The sequence below is a fragment of the Octopus bimaculoides genome, chromosome 21 (assembly GCF_046866305.1).
Source record: "Octopus bimaculoides isolate indiv1 chromosome 21, ASM4686630v1, whole genome shotgun sequence".
In the NCBI taxonomy this organism is placed as follows: Eukaryota; Metazoa; Mollusca; class Cephalopoda; order Octopoda; family Octopodidae; genus Octopus; species Octopus bimaculoides.
The window spans coordinates 29,196,929-29,220,420 of NC_142948.1; positions in this window are offsets into that span (position 1 = coordinate 29,196,929).

Consider the following 23,492-nt stretch of genomic DNA (forward strand, 5'->3'; position numbering starts at 1 on the left):
TCTTAAACTGTTGTGTTTGTGGTTCTTTGTTTTGTTCTTGAAGCAAACAGAATGATCCTTCTCTTCCACCATCATCACCATCACCATCACCATCATTATCATTATCATCATCGCCATCTTCGTCATTTTCCTCCTTACCATCATCATCATCATCATCATCATCGTCGTCGTCGTTACCGATATTATTACTGTTATTATGAAATTATTTCTCATCGAATGCGTTTTGGCAAAGATTTGTCCTTTTAAAAAAAAAAAAAAAATTTTTTTTTAAATTATTTTTGTTGTTGGCGAAGTATCCACCACGAAATCCCTAGTTATTACCGATTGTCATCAAAATTTGATGTGACGACCACACTCAACCCTACCACTACCACCACCAATGCCACAACTCCGACCACCCCCACCATCGTCACCATTACCCCGCTTCCCTTACATTAACAAAGTCCACTACCCCGAACATAAATCCACCGTTACCAGCTGTAACCTTCGCTTCTTGCCAAGGTCGTTGTTAACAATAATGATATGACAATGTGAGGCAGGACTACAATTTCAGCATTTAATGTCGCCACACACCAAAATTGATATGTTTTACTAAAAAAAAGACAATAGCAAAAACTAGTGATTACACACACGCATACATATATATACATATATACACGCATATGCAAATACACATTTATACACGCGCACACACATTTGCTTGTGATGGGTGTGTATATGTGAACGTACGAGTTGCGTGTCAATGTGTGTATGTCCATGATATATGAACGAATGTATGTTTGTATGTATGTATGTATGTTTGTGTGTGTCTGTGTGTCTGTGTGTCTGTGTGTCTGTGTCTCTGTGTGTCTGTGTCTCTGTGTGTCTGTGTCTCTGTGTGTCTGTGTCTGTGTGTGTGTGTACGTGTGTGAACCATCGATGTATGGTTCCTTGGTGGAGTGTGAAAGTGTGTAGAGTTGACAATCAGAAAGTTGATAATCGATATATACAAAAAAGATAAAATAAAGAACGATTCATAATTACAAAAAACAAACACCCCCACCAAAACATCAAGAATCAAAATCGAAATATTCCATTTGCCATAAAACGACCGACACTTCACCACACACACACACACACACACACACACACACACACACACACACACACACACACACGTGCTCACAAACCCAAGAAAAAAAATTCCTGAAAAAAAAATTCCCTTAAAACGCATAAAAAAATAAACAATATAATTGAAGCTCCCTTCCTATGAAAATAATAAAATATAATTAGAAAATTCCCTAATATTTAGATTTGTAGTTTTTCTTCTTCACCTCGCTTGTACGTCACACTCTCGATGACGGTTTGTGAGTTTTTGTATTTTTTTTCCTTCAACGCAACATAAAAAAATTTTGCAAAAATTCCCCACAAAATATATCCTTCAAAAACGCAACGACTAAGAAACACAGTGGGGGTGGGTCTTAGACGTTGTTTTGGTGTGTAAAATTACCATGTCGCAGCAATCGCTAAACACTGGAATTATCTTGAATACAACGGAAAATTGTTTTTGTCTTTTTATAATATTTGATTTGATTCCAATTGATTGCCAGCAAGTGAATTTACTGGTCACATGGAACCAGCGAAGGAGATCTTTAACGTGGCCGTTCGACCTGATAGATGTAGCAGCCAAGACCTCCACCATCTCACACCCTACCGTCTTATATATATTTGTATGTAGGAGTCAACGGAAAAGTGATAGCTACTCAAACCAGAGAGAAATAGTAACTAAATCTTCCTCATGACACACTGTAGTACGCACGTGTATGTATGTATGTATGTATGTATGTATGTATGTATGTATGTATGTATGTATGTATGTATATTGTGACATCACTGTTGCCAAGCTGTATCGGCCTTTGCCTTTCCCTTGGAAAACACTGGTGGCGGGGTCTTCCATAAACAACCTTGCCCGGACTCGTGCCTCGGAGGGTAACTTTCTAGGTGCAATCCCATGGTCAATCATTACCGAAGGGGGCTCTCAGCAGCAAACGTATGTATATGAGTGAACGGATGAAGGCGCTTGGTTTAGTTGTTAGGGTATTCGACTCATGATCGTAAGGACGTGAGTTCGTTACCCAGCAACTCCTGTCCTTGAGCAAGCAACTTTATTTCACGCAGCTCCAGTCCATTCCGCTGGCAAAAATGAGTTGTACCTGTATTTCAAAGGGCTAGCCTTGTCACACTCTGTCAGACCGAAGCTCCCTGAGACCTGTGTAAAAGGTACGCGTGTCTGTTGGAATGCTCAGTCACTTGCAGTTTGTAACAGACAATGCCTTTCTTTTGCTGGGCTCAAATCTCATTTGAGGACCCATGATAGATCGAACCTCCACCAACTATTCTGCCTTTATATCTGTGCACATCGTTCAATGTATACCATAATGTTTACACATCTAATGGAGGCCTCAAAGACATTTTAAGATCGACAAAGATCAGAACGTAACTGCAGCTGTTGGTGGTTCAAATCAGATATGCAATCTATATGGTTGTTTTTTCAATATATTGACTGGTTTAAAAAAACGCCATGGTGGATCTAAAGTGTAGATACACATAGGGAGCAGACAACCACCATATATGTATGTATGTATAAATATATTATGTATGTATGTATGTATATATGTCATATTTGAACCCGGTTTCCCCGTTTCTATGGCGTATGTGTGTCCCCCCCCACCAGCTGGACGGGACGCCAGTCCATCGCAGCGTTACTCAAGAAACAGGAAGAAAGAATGAGAGAAAGTTGGGGCGAAAAAGTACAACAGAGGTCGCCACCCCTTCCTGCCGGAGCCTCGTGGAGCTTTAGGTGTTTTCACTCAATAAACACAACACACACACAACGCCCGGTCTGGGAATTGAAACCGTGAGTCCACTGTCCTAACCACTGGGCCATTGCGCCTCCACACCACCACCATTATTACCATTATTATTATTATTATTATTATTATTATTATTATTATTATTATTATTATTATTATTATATCCATTTATTATTAAAAGGTATTATTGAATGTTGGTTAGTTTCACGTTTTGTCTTGTACTTGAGATGATCATTATTATTATTATTATTATTATTATTATTATTATTATTATTATTATTATTATTATTATTATTATTATTATTATTATTATTATTATTATCATCGTTGTCGTCGTTCTTTTACTGTTGTAATACACCTTTGAATACTTTTGGCCAGTAAAAGGATTATTATTTGTTCAATAAATGTATTTTCATTTGGCGGTTTTTTTTTTTACTGCGTACCCAATCGTCTGTCACCGTGCTCTCTAGGCTGGTGCAATGTTTTGCTACGCTTTTGTACCTTCGATTGCATTGACAAGACTCTACCTAATAAATGTACACTTCTTAGTAGTGTAATTATTGTTTGCATGTCGTACTTATTTGTGCATTGTAAGGTTTTTGGTATTTGTCTGCATACTTTTTTGACCATTCCCAAGGCACCTATTAATATAAAGCTTCTTTCTGTTTTTAATCTTCAGATGTTTATATTTGGACAATTCCTCCATTTCTTTCAGAGATAAACTGTCGCTTATTTGGACTGATGCATCAACCAGAATGCAATTCCTTTCATGGTGCTATTTTGCAACAATATCCAGTCGATTTGTCTTGATCTTCATGCTTATGTCGATCGGCTGTCCTAGAATACAGCCGCTTTATAATGTCTGATAACTTTTGTATTGTATTTTCATAACACCTCTTTCAGTAGATATTAAAAAAAAGGCTTTCATAGTCCCCAGTGTTCGTAAGCCCTTGGTCTCTCGGCTAGGACTGGGCAAGGACTGGGCAAGCAGAAACAATGTAATAAGTTGTTTACCCTCAACTGCCACAATCTCAAATTACTTATTGCATTCTGCACATATGTTTCGATCTCTCTTGTGGAAACATTTATGCTGTGTCGCAACCAGCATTTCTTTAGCCACAGCTTTCGGTCCAGCGCTCCTCAACCATTCTTGATACGTTTTTTCTTCATCTATTCCCACGTTGTTCCCGTAATCTGTAATAAAAACCTCTTCTTTCCATCGTTTTACCATTTAGCGCCATTCACAACTTAGTTTTTAGTTTTTAACAATATTCATAGTTTCTCCTATCCCCTCAGTTCTGTCTGTTAGCTCAGCCTTTATCCTATTTTTATTCGTTTCCTTACAGACGGAAAGTTTCCTGGTTTATTTCTATTTTGTAGACATGAGTTTGCCATTGTTCGTTACTAGATATTTCGGCAATCATATGGAAAATATCTTGTAACAGTTTTCTATTTACAAGCTCCCACTTCCTTGCATTCGAAGACTATATACTCTTCTCTGCCATATTGTACGTGGTGTATTCTAAAAGTAATCAATTATTATCTCAGAATATAATCACTACGTGTTATCGATGGGACTCCTAGAGTGCTGATACCTAATTACTTTATCTTTTGCATTTAGTTCTGTTCAAAGTATTAATCTAATATTCCATCGCAGACATTTCTTTCATTTCTTAGTTGCAATCTGTCTAATTCATTGGTTTCTATGCACTTGTGAGCCTGTGTTTGCTATGACTCTGTAATATATCTTTATTTAATTTAACATTACTGTTGTTAATTAATTTTTCTCTCAACAAGCTCGCCTTTGCACAATTTAATAGCACAAATCTCATATCAATTCCTCTAGAAAACCCAGGTACTCTCTGCAGCAGTGTTTCTAGTTGTTTATTAACTAATTACACTGTAAAACTTGAAGCTATCCGCATCTTTTGTATCAGGGTCTTGACCGGGCTGTGTTCTTGAGCAAGTCTCTTTATTTCACGTTGCTCAAGTTCACTCAGCTGTAGAAATGAGTTGCGACGTGCCAAGCCGTATCGGCCCCTTTGCTTTTGCTTTCCCTTTGGATAACATCGGTGGCGCGGAGAGGGGAGACTGGTATGCAAGGGCGACTGCTGGTCTTCCATAAACAACCTTGACTGAACTTGTGCTTCGGAGGGGAACTTTCTAGTTTCAATTCCATGGTCATACATGACCAAAGGGGTCCTTTACCCTTTGGGTTAACTCATGAGAAAAAGAACAGAATTCATAACATTTTTTTGTAAAGTCTCTACTGATCAGGATGGTGGTAGAGATTGTTATTCTCAAGCCAGAGGCTTAGCCTAATTGCTTGCAAAGGGTTGGATACTGCTAAAGACCTTCAAGAGTCTGATGGTAGTTTTAAATCGAGTCATGGCTTGGCTATAAGTTATTGTGATGGCTTTGCAAGTAGTTTTTGACTCTGTAATCTCACTCACAAAGGCTGCGAGCTGGCAGAATCGTTAGCACAACGGGCAAAACGCTCAACGGTATTTCCTTCGACTCTTTACGTTCTGAGCTCAAATCCCACCGAGGTCATGTTTGCATTTTATCCCTCCGGGATTAAACAATGTACCAGTCAAATACTGGGGATTAAGTAATATATTCATCCCCCCGCCACAGAATTGTTGGCCTTGAACCCTGAAACGCATCGCCGTATCGTTCACGGAAATGCTGTGACCCTGGCCTCTTATATTCTTTGGAAACCAGGGCATTGGCCTTATGAATCTCGAAGCTAAAAAAAAAAAGAAAGAAGCAAAGATAAAACGGGATAAGGAAAAAAAGCGCTTACAAGGTGTGGGAAAAGCCAAAGTCACAGTAAGAACATTTACCAAAAATGGATTCTGGAACCAAATGATTTTGCTGCAATCTTTCTAATCACACGGCTACGGCAGTTCCCTGTCTATCGTATATTGACCTGTTCACACCTCTATCGATACCCCCCACCTTCACCTCACTCTCCTAAATGAATGAAAAATATCAATCAGGTTAAAGCGGTCATTAGAAAATGAAATCAGTCGAGAGACCATTCTGACATTGCATTAATTGAATTAAATTCTTTGAAATTACGTGCAGAGACGCTAAATGAAGTATTTAAAACCAATCTCAATTTTTGATAGAAAGAGAGGACGAGAGAGAGAGAGAGAGAGAGAGAAAGAGAGAGAGAGACAGAGAGAGAGAGAGGGAGAGAGAGAGAGAGGTGGGGGAACGAAACACTATATAAGATAAAAGGTTATGTAGAAAAAAAAAAGAAATAATTATTTCTAGACCTTTATTTTAAAAACTGTAATAAAAATAAAATTAAATAAAGAGAGATATTTACTTTTTATTTTAATCACAGCCGTCTGCCTATCATACGATTATGTGGAACGGTTATTTAACCTTTTATCGAAACTACAGTATTGTTAATTTTTAATAAACACGTTTATTATAATTAATATTCTGATATGGAAAAAAGATGTGTGTGTGGGGGGAGACTAGGTGATATTATGACGTTGCCAGTTGGTCTATCTTTGAACATTTTTAGTTTTTTAATGGGAAAATTGGTGACGCTATTTCATCGATCATTCTAGGTGCTGTGCTTTCTGTTTAATATAAACGGAGATAAAGATGGTTAGACAGATAGAGTAAAGCAGATAAAGTGATAAATAGAGAGGGGGGGGGAGCTTGATCAATGGTTGTTTTTATGTTTTGTTATTTTCATATTACAGTATTGCAAATAAAACAAAACAGCGAATATGAATGTCGTTAGTATTGTTAAGAGAAGTAATAAACTGCTGCATTTGGATAGGAGGCCATGTTTAACACTATAACACGGTCTTTGGATCTCTTTAGATGAGAAAGTTCTATGGCAAACGTTTGGTCTGAGGAGAACTCGATATCTTGACGTGTTGCGCCTTTCTTCAGCTGTGGATCTTCGATTAACCTCAGTGCTGCAGTCTCGGACACCTCCACAGGCGCCATAGGAACTACTATTCCTGCTATGACTACTCCAGACAAGTAAAATGAATATCAGGATTAATTCATTCTATGCCCTGTTCCTATCTATCTTTCTCTGCTTCCCTCTATTACTCCCTCCCCCCTCTCTCTCTCTCTCTCTCTCTTTCTCTCTCTCTCTTTCTTTCTCTCTCTCTCTCTCTCTCTCTCTTCTCTCTCTCTCTCGGTCTTTTTCACTTCTACCTCACTTATTCTTTTCTTCTTCCGTGTTTTTCCTCAACACTCCCCGTCCCCTGCCACCTTTATATATTTAATAACTTTTCGTTGCGTCAGTCCTCTTTCATTCACTCTTTCTTTCTCTCCTTTCTCTTTATTTCACATTTTATTATATTCTCTCCTCACGTCATTTTACTCTCCACAACTTCATTCTATCTTTTAATCTTTTTCTTAATCTCTCTCTCCCTCTCTCTCTCTCTCTCTCTCTCTCTCTCTCTCTCTCTCTCTATCTATCTATCTCTTTCTCTTACCCGATCCCTTCCTCCCCTCTATCATCTTTCTCTTGGTATATTTTTCTCTCTTCTCTCTTCTCTCACCATTTTCTCTCTTTATCTGAACTCTCTACACTAACCTTTTATCTCTCTCTCTCACCCTTTCTTTCTCCTTCCTCTATCTATCTATCTATCTATCTATCTATCTATCTATCTATCTATCTATCTATCTATCTATCTACACACACATATATATATATATACTGATACATACACACATACACATATATATATATATATATATATATATATATATATATATATATATATATATATATATATACTTATATGTGCATATACTTGCATATCTATACACACCTACCTACCAATATATATGTGTGTGTGCTTATGTGCGTGAGTGTGTGTGTGTGTGTTTGCCTTATACACTCGCATGCAAACTGTGCGTGCACACACACACACACACACATAGATTTATCTTCCTAACAGTTGCCCTTGCTTTCGCACTTTCACCCTGCCTCTTCTCCCTGTCCTCCACCCTCCTTTAACTTATTCTTTCTCTCTTTCTCCATTTAAGATCTTTTTCTTTTTGTTCTTTTCTTTTTTTTTTTGTTGTTTCGTTCTTGTTTTGACGGAACGGTGTTCCTTTGTTTAAAAGCTTTTAGGGAACCCAAGTTAGCAGCTTAATACTGATGTTGGAGGAATATAAACTACGTGTAATATTTCCTGCTGGTTCTGAATATTTGTCATACTCTAGTAATATGAAAAGATTAAAAAATAAAAGCTTTATTAGTAAATATATACATGTATGTATGCACACACACGCACACACCCTCACACACTCACACATATAAGTATAAATATATATATATATATATATATATATATATATATATATATATATATATATATATATATATATATATATATATATATATATATATACATACATATATACACAGCCCTTTGACGTGATAATTTATTTCCAATACTTAGTGGAGGAATCTTCCGGGAGAAACGAAGAAACAGTGAGTGTAATATATACACATTATACACGCATATATATATATATATATATATATATATATATATATATATGTGCATAAAATAAAATATATTTAATGGAAAATACACGCACATGCTCACACGCACATCCAGACTCACACACACACACACACACACACACACACACACACACACACACACACACACACACACACAGACAGATATGTACACACAAACATGCATAATCATACGGTCGTACATACACACACACACACACACATTTATATTATAATGGCATATTGGAGTTTGGCAAGCTTCGGTTCACAAGGGAAAATGTTCGAGTGTCACTTAAAACGATAACTTGCACTAATGCTTCTTCCAGACCTTCCACCCCGCTCTCTCTCCCCCCTCTCTCTCATTCTCATTTCGATTCTCCCTCTCTCTCTCTCTCTCTCTATATATATATATATATATATATATATCTACCCCCCCCACTTCTCTCTCTAGGTATCTATACACTCTTATACACGCACTGTCTGTTGATGCACTTCTTTTTCTACTTTCGTTTTCCTTTCTTTCTCTCACACAGACTGACGCCATTTCTCTGAGTCTGTCTTCTCTTTACATAGTCCAATCTCTCTCTCTTTCTCTCTTTCTTTCTCTTTTTCTATTTCTGTGGCACTTTCGCCCCCCCCCCCCTCTCTGTGTCTCTACACGTTTCTTTCCATCTTTATTTCTAATTCAGTCTGTCAGTCTCTCACTCTGCCCCTCTTTCTCACTTATTCTTCTTCTCCTATCTTTGTCACACGTTCTCTCTTTGGTTATCTCCCCGAGTTTATCTCTCCAGTTCGTTCTCTAGCTCTGTCTCCGCTCATCAGCCTCAGTCTCTCTTTATCCTTTCTCTCTGTCACAGAGTCTCTCTCTCTCTTTCTCTATCTGTCTGTCTGTCTCTCACTCTCTCTGTCTCTCTTTCTCTGTCACACACCCTCTCTCTCTCTCTGATTATTTTCTCAAATCCATCTCTCCGATTCGTTCTAATACAAGTCATCAACTCAATCTCTCTTCGTCCGTTCTTCCTGTCTCAAACTCTCTCCCACTTTCTATCTCTCTCCCTCTCTTTCTTTCCCTCTCTCACCCTCTTTCTATCTCTCTCCCTCTTTCTATCTCTCTCCCTCTTTCTATCTCTCTCCCTCTCACCCTCTTTCTTTCCCTCTCTCTCCCTCTTTCCGTCTCTCTCCCTCTTTCTATCTCTCTCCCTCTCACCCGCTTTCTTTTCCTCTCTCTCTCCCCCTCTCTCTAGTTTTCTTTAATGAATTATCAGTACTGTAAAATCTAACTTTATCTCTGAAAAACTCACCTAAATCGCTTACCGTGTGATGCATGAGAAATTGCTCGTAAAACATACACCGGCTTTTAATAATGTGGAAACGGTGAAGTGGGCGTTTTACATTATAGATGATCATGAAATCTATGCAGTCACTCCATTTGATTCGATTTTCTGCTATTTTCGTTTATTTATTTATTCTTTTTTTCTTTTCGCCTAGATTTTTTTCTATTGCGTATCATAACATTCCGAGCATGTCTTACTGAGAGTCATTCATAAGTCTAAACTGCGCATGTGTAGCAATTCTTAACAAATATCACCCAATTTATCGCCATTATTATTATTATTATTATTATTATTATTATTATTATTATTATCATTATTTTGTTGTTAATGATTACAACCAGGTCAACCCGGATTGTGTAGACTTACGATCTATGAACACTCCAACCACCCTTGTCGGACGTAATGCTGGTATTTCGTAGTACCCCACACCCCATTTTTTTTTTGTTTGAAAAAAGGAGATAGAGTGTGATCTTAGCTGCTCTTTGTAACTAGTTGAGCACCGAGATAGGGGTTACTTCTCCGCCGTGAGTTCTCTTCACATCAAATATTTTTTTATTGGTCATTGACGAATGATTGTCTGGGATTCTGTGAATTCAACCGTCCAAGAAATATTCTAGGCGTTACTATTTTTAGCATTTAGATTGGAGAGTATTGTAGTTCGCTTGAAGCATCGTGTATTGTTTGTAAAGAATGAAAAGTTTAGAATGGTATAACAATGCACTATAAAACAAACAATGGACTATATACCTGTTGTAATTTGGTTATCTATAGTCCGATGACATTTCGGAATTACAATTCCTTCTTCAGATCTTCTTTGCTGGAGTCTCTGCTATAAACTGTTTTCCAACGGTTTTTTCTTATTTCGGAAGCGTCTCAGTAAAGGAGACGAACAGTTGAGATGTTGTTAATTCATTTATATCATGAAGTCCTTTACATACGGTTCGACGGGTGCACTCCAAAATGTCTACTGGGGTTTTCAGTTCGCATGGACCACAATTGTCACAGTGAAACATTGATCCTTACAAATTCTGCAATTCTTTTATTTATTCTATAAATCTACAAAACTCTCAACATGCTTTCTCTTCTTGCTCTGTCTGTCTGTCTGTCTGTCTGTCTGTCTCTCCAAAGCCTGTCCCTTTTTCTCCCTTTATAGACAAACAAGAACATATATGTTTATATTTTCATATATGTACATATATATCTGATGTATATGTATAAATGTATATGTATCTGCATATATTTATGTCAGGTGTATATATACGCATACGTAAATACATGTATATTTCAAATAAGGTTGATATAGCTCGTAGGATGAGCTCCTGAATCTTAAGAACCTTCCGGTCCAGAGAACAAGGTGTCATCATTCCATTTTTCTCCTCCTTTGTGCGGCTACACCTCGAATACTGCTGCCCCCTGTGATCTCCCCATACGAAACAAAACATCTCGAAAATTAAATCACCCCCAGAGGGCATTCACCTAACTAATTAAGGGCATGACTGATCTCGAATACTGTGCCCGCCTTAAAGTCTTCAAACTCTCCTCTCTTCAGCGGCACCGCGAGCAGTACATCATTGGCACGATGTGGAGAATATACTGCCAGCATTGCCCAAACGACCTGAACGTTAGTTTCAAGGTTCATCCAAGGCTTGGACCACGGGCCATACGTCCCCTGCCCAATTCAGGATCACAATATATGGGTACACTGCGACACAATTTCTTTTCCTCAACAAGCCCTGCCCTATTTAACATTGTCCCAAACTGATCAAAGAGGAAAAGGATCCAATCACCTTTAAACGGAATCTGGACAAATTTCTTCAAGGAATACCAGATAAGCTACCTATGCCTGGACATAACTCACCCAACAAGAACACTCTATTTGAATGGACCATGATGCTACAAAACTTGACTTAAAAAGGATTTAGATAATCCTATCAGGTGGTGCTATTAAGTTATACATGGCCTGGACCAATCTTTAATCGAAACATATCTAAGTTTATCTAAGTTCATATATATATATATATATATATATATATATATATATATATATATATATATATATATATATATATATATATATATATATATGTATATATATGTATATGTATGCACACACATAAACATGCACACGTACACACACACATACATATATAGATATATAGATGCGCACGAACAAGTCACACATACACATATGCTTGCGTAAATGCATAGCCCTGCTCGATAAGTGTTGATCTGGGTGCTAACTTGCTATCCAACTCCAGCAACAATAACCTAGACTTTGAATAATAATATAAGAAAACGAAAAAAAAAAACAAAAAAAACAACTTAAAGACAAAAAAATGCAAAATAAAAAAACAGGATCTGCTTCTTTATTCATTTTGTCTTCTAGTCTTTCATTCCACCAACATGTCTTCTAATCATTCCGTTATTCCGTCATTTCTTTATTTTATCAACGCATTTGCAGCAGGATATTAGTGGAGACGTTTATTTGATTCATTCTATTCGAACTAATCTCTTTTTACTTAATGTTTACCTTTCTAATTTCGCTACAAACTCAACATCTATAGCGGAAATTACATCCACATCGATTCCTAGGAAGCCCGACAGAGAACTGCATCTTTAATTCTGACTGACTGCGCTGTAGATAGTATGCCACGCATGCGTACATAGCTACGTACATGAACACACATAAAAGTATGCTAATATGCATATATATATATATGTGTGTGTGTCTGTTTCTGTGTGTGTGTGTGTGTGTGTGTGTGTGTGTGTGTAGGCAAGCTAGTGTATAATCACTAATCAGATAAGAGCTAGCTGTCTTATTGGCGATGCCTCTCACTTCCGGTGTCCATTCGTGGATCCCAAAGCACACATGGAATTATGGGGTCACTATGTGTATATTTATGTGTAAGCGTGTGTCCGCATGTGGGTAGTTTTTTATATATATATATATATATATATATATATATATATATATATATATATATATATATATATATATATATATATATATATATACACACACACATACTTATGTATACACGCAGTCGGATGCAGGGAAAGTGTAAATGTAAATTCATCCATATATGCACAAGCAATTTTATATAGATTTAACTATAGAAATAAATACTTATGTATGCATTAGGAGAATGTATATGATACACACGCTCTCACATATACAATCGCTCGTACAGGCATATCATATATATATATATATATACATAAGAGTGTGTATCTGTGCGTGTACGTGCCGGTCTGTGTGTTTTCAGGCATTCATGTTGGCTTATCAGATCTGTCTTCATAATGACGATTCCTACACTCAGTGCCTGAGCTTTAAATCCATCTCAAAGGAAATTTCTTTCGAATTACAGCAGGATGCCTCCTCAAGCGCCATTATGTATGGATACGAACACACTAACCCACACACATACACACAAGAACATTGTCTTCTTAGTTCTTGAAACAAACACGTCCTCACCCATATACCTATACACAGACACATACACACATATACCCAAATGTATATTCACGCATTTGTAGACCCGTACAAAAACACAAGTACAGAAGCTCACTCATACACGAGAAGCACACACACACACACATGTAATTATATATATATATATATATATATATATATATATATATATATATATATATATATATACACAGTAATCACTCGCCATATCGCAGTTTGCCTGTCACGGTTCACTTATCGCGGTTTATTACTTAAGATTACGTTGACTCTTCCGTGGTGTTGTTTTGCATTTATAATAAAATAAATATATACAATTTATAAAAGTAATTTTTAAAAATATGCACCACAGTACTGTTTCTACTTCACGGATTTTCCCCTATTGCGGGGCTTTTGGAAAGTAACACCCGCGATAGCCGAGAAATTACTGTATATATATATATATATATATATATATATATATATGTGTTTCTTTATCATATATTCTTTTATTCTTTTACTTGTTTCAGTTATTTGACTGCGGACATGCTGGAGCACCGCCTTCAGTCGAGCAAGTCGACCCCAGGACTTATTCTTTATAAGCCTAGTACTTATTCTATCCGTCTCTTTTGCCGAACCGCTATGTTACGGGGACGGAAACATACCCACATCGGTTGGCAAGCGATGTTGCGAAGACAAACACCCCTTACACGCACAAACGTATATATATATATATATATATATATATATATATACATACATATATATATATACAACAGGCTTCTTTCAGTTTCCGTCTACGAAATCCACTCACAAGGTTTTGGCCGGCCCGAGGCTATAGTAGAAGACACTTACTCGCCCAAGGTGTCACGCAGTGGGACTGAACACGGCCCCATGTGGTTGGTAAACAAACTACTTACCACGCATCCACTCCTATCTATCTATCTATCTATCTATCTTCCCTAGGTGTACGGAAAACACTCGGCGAGAAATGGAAGAAAATTTGAAGAAAAACAACAACAATACTACTACTACTACTACTACTACTACTACTACTACTACTACTACTACTACTACTACTACTAATAATAATAATAATAATAATAACATCGAAAAATACCTTAGGAATGAGAACCCAGGTTCGAAATTTCCCTAAGACACCTGATGAAGGCTGGAGGGTATATCAGCCGAAACGTTGTGTTAAAAACAAACAAGATGAAGACAAATATCCGTCAAATGTAAATAATCTAAATAATTTACATGTTATTGTTTATAGCTTTATCTGCTTCGAGATTCACCGTTCCGAAATAGAATTATGTATATATTCAAAAGCACTTGCAGTTCATGCAGAATAAAAATTAATATTCTGATTCATAAGAGCCTAATACGGAAATATTTTGTAAAAATATTTATGCGAAATTATTAAATAATAAATTATTTTCTGTTTAGCATGATATTTAACTTTCTGAATATATACATTTTTAAAAGAGAAATTTTGACAATAATTACAGTTTTTGAATATATATTGCCTGTAAATTATCATTTAAAAGAAATGAATTAGAAAATTTGTGTGAGTGAGTGTGTGTGTATGAGTGTGTGTGTGTGTGTGTGTGTGTGTGTGAGAGAAAGAGAGAGAGAGAGAGAGAGAGAGAGAGAGAGAGAGAGAGAGACAGACAGACAGAGAAAGAAAGAGAAAGAGACAGAGGAAGAGAGAGACAGAGAGACAGTCAGAGAATTTGAATAAGAGAGAGTGAGGAGAGAAGAGCTGAAAGAAAAGGTTGAAAAAATATCTAACTGGATCTCCGTCGGCCACGACGATGTAGGTTCCAGTTAATCCGATCAACGGAACAGCCTGCGCGTGAAATTAACTTACAAGTGGCTGAGCATTCCGCAGACACGCATACCCTTAACGTAGTTCTCAGGGAAATTCAGCGTGACACAGGTTGTGACAAGTTTGTCCCTTTTCAATTACAGGTCTTTCGTCTTCCCTTCTTTTGGACTTTCCTCTATTTCTGAAGAAGAGCTTTGCTCGAAACATAAAATCCCCTTTCTTTCCTTTCCTGAGCGTCTGATAATACAATACTTGCACCACGTGCACGCGTTCTTGTTTTCTCTTGTTTGATCTTTTTTTTTCGATTCACTATATATGTATATATATATAGGTATATATATGTATATATATATATATATATATATATATATATATATATATATATATACATACATACATACATACATACATATATATATATATATATATATATATATATATATATATATATATATATATATATATATATATATATATATGTATGTATATATATGTATATATATATATATATATTCATACACACAACCACATAATACATACACATAAAATATATATACATACATCGACGTGTATGTACATGTATGCATTAGTATTATGCACATATATATACATATGCACACACACACATACAAGCATATATATATATATATATATATATATATATATGTATATACCCACATGTATTTATCGACAGATACACACACACGCGCGCGCACACATACACATATACACGCACAGACAAATACAAACGCGCACGCGCACGCGCGCAGCGCAACTTGCGCCGTCTGTATTCGATATGCCGGTAGCTCTTCGTTAGTTATTTAAAAGAAGTCTCGATTTACCAGCAGGTCCGCCATCGAACAAACTAAACAGTGTTAACGAGGCTTAATTGTTGTAATACGAACACAGAATGAATCCTAAATAAATAGAAACGACAACAAACTAATTAGCTGTGGTTGTTCCTGGACAATTTCCACCATTTTGTTATATCTCTGTAGTCTAGCTTTCGGGGTCGTGTCGTCAGGCCTTGCAAACTATACCGCCCGCCATTTTTTTCTCTATCTTTTAACGGCAATGGTTTGCATTATCTAAGTTTTCTTTCTTACAGCGTATGATCTGAGAAAGGATCTAGCTGCTATTTTTAAATACGATTGTATAACAGTACCGATAGAATGAAGAATACAAACAAAGAAGAAGACAAAATAACAAAAGACAAATGTGAAATCATCAATTGAGAATGAAAATGTGACGTAATGAATAGATTAGATTTTAATGTCAGTGAATTAATTAGCTTTCCTTTTATGGATTTCTTCATTCAATTCTTTTTTCTTCTTTTTCGTCATCGTCGTCATCATCGCCGTCGTAGTTATCATCATCATCGTCACCAGCTTCTTCTTCTTCTTCTTCTTCTTCTTCTTCTTCTTCTTCTCCTCCTTCTCCTTCTCCTCCTCCTCCTCCTCCTCCTTTTTCTTCTCCTTCTTCTCCTCCTCCTCCTCCTCCTTCTTCTTCTTCTTCTTCTTCTCCTCCTCCTCCTCCTCCTCCTCCTCCTCCTCCTCCTCCTTCTCTTCTTCTTCTTCTTCTTCTTCTTCTTCTTCTTCTTCTTCTTCTCCTCCTCCTCCTCCTCCTTCTCTTCTTCTTCTTCTTCTTCTTCTTCTTCTTCTTCTTCTTCTTCTTCTTCTTCTTCTTCTATCACCATTTTCGCTATAGCTATTATTGCTGCTGCTGCTGTTGTTTTGTTGTTGCTATTATTATTATTATTATTATTATTATTATTATTATTATTATTATTATTATTATTATTATTGGTGTTGTCGTTGCTGTTATTACTGCTGTCGTCGTCATCGTCATCATCATCATCATCATCATCATCATCATCATCATCATCATCATCGTTATTAATCATATATTCGAATGAGGTTTTAAACACGAACATTATAATAGACAACGAATAGCGAGCGAGTGAGCGAGAGAAAGAGAGAAAAAGAGAAAGAGAGAAAAAGAGAGAGAGAACGAGAGAGGGAGAGAAAGGGAGAGAAAGAGAAGGAGAGAGTGAGAAACAGAAGTAATTATATTTGGCAAGGAGTATATTGCAATTACGGTCATTGTTGACCAGGAACTGGTTTAGAATGGTTTCATTACTATCAATAGAAAGTGTGTAAATCAGACGATATTATTGCAGTGCTTCAACATGTCTGACACACACACACACACACACACACACAATCACACACACACATGCATTTACGCACCCATATACAATATATGTATCTGTACATAAATATATATATATACATATATATATATATTACATATATATATGTGTATATATATATATATATGTGTGTATATATATATATATATATATATATATATATATATATATATATATATATATATATGCATTTATATATATATATATATGTGTGTGTGTGTGTGTGTGTGTGTGTGTGTGCGCGTGCGCATATATGCATACTGATTATTACTATTGAACAATAACTAAATGCTAGAAGAGGATGTTGGTAATTGTCATATTGATAATGATGACGACGATGATGAAGATGATGCTACTGCTGCTGCTGATGATGATGATGATGTTAATAATAATAATAACTACAACAACAACAAAAAAACAACAACAGCAATGATAATAATAATAATAATAATAATAATAATAATAAGAAGAAGAAGAAGAAGAAGAAGAAGAAGGAGGAGAAGAAGAAGACGAAGAAATAAAGGAGCCAAACGAACTTTCTGTGCTTTCTTAAAATTGTGCTGGTGTGTATAGAGAAAGTGTTAAGGAACACAACCAGCCCTATAAATATTTTTAATAGTTGTTTTAATGGAATTGTAGCTTAAAACCAGTGGGACCTTTATATTGTGGGACCTCTCCCTCTCTCTTTTTCCGCCCCTCTTTCTGTCTCTCTCTCTCTGTCTCTCCGTCTCTCTCTTTCGCACCTTCTCTCGCTTCCGTTCCGTCTCTCTCTCGCGAACCTTCTCTCTCTCTTTCACACCTTCTCTCTCTCTTTCACACCTTCTCTCTCTCTTTCACACCTTCTCTCTCTCGCACCTTCTCTCTCTCTCGCACCTTCTCTCTCTCTGTCTCGCACCTTCTCTCTCTCGAACTATCTCTCTTTCTCTCTCTCGCCGCACACACATACACCGAACCCTCTTTGAGCCGGACCCGTTAAGCAGGATATCGGATAAATCAAACTTAAGAGTAACAACCAGAGTCACCTTTCGAGACAATTTTTCAATATTTTTTTTTGTAAGAGGGTATGTTCCGTGTTGGTGGGTGCCTCATATCCACTAAATATGATAACTTCGCCAAAAATATCAAATTTCCACAAACATACGAGGAGTGTGGAAAAGTTCCTGGCTCTAAGGGTATCGCGAAAGGTCCAACGTTCTGAAATTTGTTACAGTGCTTAGAAAAACTGAAGGACCGCTGGAATAAGTGTGTGAATCTGAGAGGGGAATATGTTGAATAAAATCATAATTAACTAATCTTCCTGTCAGTTCTTTTACCCAAAACTAGGGACTTTTCAACACACTCTCATATCATCATGGATCATAACAAGAAGGTACTTTTGTCGCCTCTGAAGGACCATTGCGATAATTGTTCTGTTCTAGCACACCTCACTACACGTCATCTATTGGCCGAAGGGCGGGATTATCCAAAGAAGCTGAGATAAGACTCGAAATTGAATGATACTTCACTAGTATACTTCTTATATATTATTTGTTTTTACACCTCCTGTAAGTTATGGGTTGAAAGAGGCCTCGTGGGAGACCTTGCACCAGATGGCTAGACATGACTGGAGAAGATCTCCAGAAGTTCGAGGTCTCCATGTAGGAAGTAGAGATGCTGCCAAGGGACCACCGACGACGGAGAGTTTGGCAAACCTGGTCAGCTCTACGCATGATGACGCCTCTGGGATCACTAAACTGGAACGTCCCCAGCCCCCATCAAGCAAGAGCTAAGAGCTAAGCCAAGCTTCCTGTAAGTGATATATCTTCTCTCTCTTAGAGGCTGCACTTTCCTTGTACAGAGCAACCTCATAATTCGTCTACGAATCGAATTTATGCCAGTGACTTCTCTCTGATTCATTCGATCTATATCCAAATTGTTACTTATATTAGAGTTCGTAGTGAGATGCTGTACGTATAAAGTCATTGATTTTTTCTGTACAACAATTCTACTCTTGCAATATCATGATATAATCCGGCTTTAATTTTTGTCATTTCTAGTGATACACTTTCAGAATCAGAGATTAAGCCAGGTCGAAATAGTGTAAAGTCTGTGTTTATCTGTTGGCAAATCTTGTACCTTGCTATTAGTATCAGCACGGTAGTAGAGTGCAGACGATTAAAATAACTACTAGATGCGAAGTAACACAATTTGAATTGCGCTGCAAATTATTTTGATCTTAGGTGTCTTTCAGCCCTATATTTTATTTCATGGGTTCAATGTTTATCATATTCATCGTACAACGCATATATTTCCAATGTCGTATATTTATATAATATTAAGTCCTGCTATCGGTCAAGTCATGCAATCGGCTAAGTCGATTCTCCAAGCCAAGTCAACCAACAGGAAACGTAGAGGTAGACCACAAACAAGTTGGTCGGATAATACGCACAGTTTCTGTTAGTCGCGCTTGGGTATCCAGCTGGGAAATATACCATTGATTGCGTTTGTTAGGACCTTATGGAGGGGTTACTTGAAGTACATGAGAACTCTGCTCCTAACAACCCTTCCAGAAACAGTAGGTGGAGAAGATGGATGGATGAATAGAAGCAGACAATCAGGAAAGGCAATAAGACCACCTGGTTTAATCTATCATATTCAATAAATGTTAGTTGCACGAAAGGCAAAATATTTTCCATCTTGCAAATACCCATTAACCTCCGGACCGCGAAAGGCTTGGTTGGACGCCCAACCTTCCAAGCTCGTTTACAGGGCTTATAAAAACTGAAACTGCAATAAGTGTGTGAATCTGAGAAGGGAATCTGGCGTTGGGGTGGAATCTGGGAGGGGAATCTGGGAGGGGAATCTGGGAAGGGAATATCTTGAAGAAAATCGTAATTAACTGATTCTTCTGTTTTCATTTACCCAAAATCAGGAACTTTCAGCACCCTCACACACACACACACACTAGCACACACGCACGTGTGTGTGTGTGTGTGTGTGTGTGTGTATAATGGTCAAGAAATAATGGTGTGTATAATGGTCAAGAAATAAACTGCTCTGTGAGTAAAATTTATAGCTTCTTGTCGAAAAAGACACCACGTTTGATAATGGAGAAAATGGCCAAAATTTTCTCGGTTCCGTATGCGCATTCATGACACGGGAAGCCGCTAAAACGTTGCGTTCTTCCTTCCTTTGTTAGATACGTTTCTTGAAGCAAGTAAAAGGCTCGGTTATAAAATGGAAAGTAAAATGGAAAATATATAAATATCACACAAGGTCTTCTAGTCTTCTAGTCTTCTAGTCCGATATATCGATATTGTTTTCTGTGCTACCGAAAACAAAAGAATTAATGTGATAAATAAATGTAAATGGAGCTTAACACAAAGAATTTTTTTTTATATATATATACTAAATACATTCGGAAACCAACAACTGAGTCACATACTAAAATAAAAATACGAATCTTATTTTATCTCATAGTCATGGACTCGAGTTTTGATCGATTGTGTTCAGACTCTTCGGTGAGTTAGTAAATAAGTAAACTGGTCTTAGTTCTTAAACACATAAATCCTTTTATACACATTAGTTCTTTTCTTTCCCTTTCCCTTGTCTCTCTCCATATCTATCTATCTATCTATCTATATATATATATATATATATATATATATATATATATATATATATATATATATATATATATATATATATATATATATATATAAATATAATTAAGGGATCAGCAAAATATTTGCTTCACCATATACCGAAGTTACCCTTTTAATTTATATATCTATCTATCTGACCGTCCGTCCATCTGTCTGTCTGTCTGTCTAGTATAGACCAGTGGTTAAGGCAGCGGACTCGCCGTCGGAGGATTGTGGTTTCGATTCCCAGACCGGGTGTTGTGTGTGTTTATTAAGCGAAAACACCTAAAGCTACACGATGCTTCGGCAGTGGATGTTGGCCACCCTTGTTGTACTCTTTCGCCCCAACTTTCTCTCACTCTTTCTTCCTGTTTCTTGAAAACGCTGCGATCGACTGGCGTCCCGTCCATCTGGGAGGGGGGAACACATACGCCATAGAAACCGGGAAACCGGACCCATGAGCCTGGCTAGGCTTTAAAAGGGCACATAAATAAATAAAATGTTAAAATACGATAGGTATTTGAATAAGACCAGAATACCCACAAGTGGAAACGTTGTGACTATAACAACCAGGATTATGGAACTAGTCCCAATAAATACGTTTATGAATAATGAGAATTGTCGCTCATCTCAGAGATTCAGACAATATATAGGCTTTCTGTAGAACAAAGAATGAAAGTGCATTGTGTCTGAAGACAAATATGACACGGATAAATTCCTAAAACCATCCTATTTCTATTGCAAACACACCTGCAGGCAGACCGAAGATCTTTGTTTTTTTGCGGAGTCATTAGCACGCCGGACAAAATGCTTAGCGGCATTTCATCCGTCTTTACCGTAATGAGTTCAAAATTCTGCCTTTCGGGGTCGATAAAGTACCAATCAAGTACTGGTGTTCGATGTGATCGATTTATCTCTCTCGTAAAATTCCAGGCCTTGTGCCTATAGAAGAAAAAGATTTTAATGTCGTTCTTAAATTAATCCTTACCTAATCCAAATAATCCATTGTATATGGAAGTCATTCACGTTTCCAATTGCTTTCCGTTCACCAAATGAAAACATTTTGAAGCTTGGATGACTTACGCTCACCATGGAATGAAGGGAGTGGATCATGTACGTAGCAGTAATATACTCAGGCTGAGTCAATTTAATAGTGTGTAACGCATTAACTGTAATTTGGCTTTGTGCCTAGTCAAAATTGGTTTCGTGTTTAATAAAAAAATAATCAATATTCTTCTTTTTTGCTTTTTTTTTGGTGTATCTGATGTTAACTTAGGTCAAATAGATTTATTGACTACATACACGTTTGGTTGTAGAAGACGAGAAATGGCAAGAGAATGGAGATTGGAGGCAGAAAATTGAAGAGAGCAAAATTAAATTTGGAGAATATTTTAATGAAATGAAAAAGAAAAAAAAAATGAAATACGAAAAAATAAAAGGAAAATGAAGCACAAAGGGCAACGAAGGCGATGATAAATAAAAGAAGTTTTTTTAAAAATAGAATCATATAATTAAGGATAATTCAACAGAGAAGTAAATGAATATCTGAAGAAAATATGTAAAGAAATAGAAAAGACACAGCAGAAAGGTTTATTGAAATTGGGAAGAATGAAATACAGAATAATTAAAGTTAAGTAGACGGGGAGGGGAGGAGGGGGAGAGAGAGAGAGAGAGAGAGAGAGAAAGAGAGGGAGAGAGAGAGAGAGAGAAGGAGGTAAAAAGGTAGGGTTGATAAATTAAATGTTAATAAAGTCCCAAAATAATAAGAGATCATGGCATTCAGAAAATGATATAAACACACACACACACACACACACACACAGTCATGGACACACACACACACATTATACATGAGCATGTGTACATATATAGTGATTGATATACAGATTCATGTGTATGCACACACACATATACGTACATAAATATGTGTGTGTATATATAATATGTATATTTAGATTGGTAAATAGATACACATATACACATATACATATATACATGAATATATATATATATATATATATATATATATATTTGAAGATATGTTGTATATATATATATATATATATATATATACATATATGCAGATAATGCACATGTCTGCAAACATATACTGTTTTTGCATGCATTCATACATTCCAAAATACAAACACATACACACACACATGCATACATACACGCATGCATACATATACATACATGCACATATACATACGCACATACATCCGTACATACACACATACAAGTACACATTCCTGGATGGCATGTACCATCGCAGAGGCTTGCATACACTCACATCATATATGAAGGCAGAAATTACCATGTTAACGTCTCAGAATACATCTATCCATCGTATACATAGATTCATTTGTTCGCTAGACAGTGCCTGGTAGATCATGCATTAGCCTATACCACAGTTAGTTGTATACTGATCTACTTAAGTTAGTTCACAATCATCTTCGACTCCAGGGGGAATGCTGACGACCTACCTCCTTACCTACCTACATGCATGTATGTATGTACGTACATAATGCATGCAGACAGACACACAGACAGGCATCCTCAAGCGTGAGTACTTAAAGAACAACAGAGAAACTGACTGAGATATAGACAGAACAGAAACCGAAAGAAATCGGTATGTAACTATATTACGTTATGGTATGCCTTCTTTTAGTAT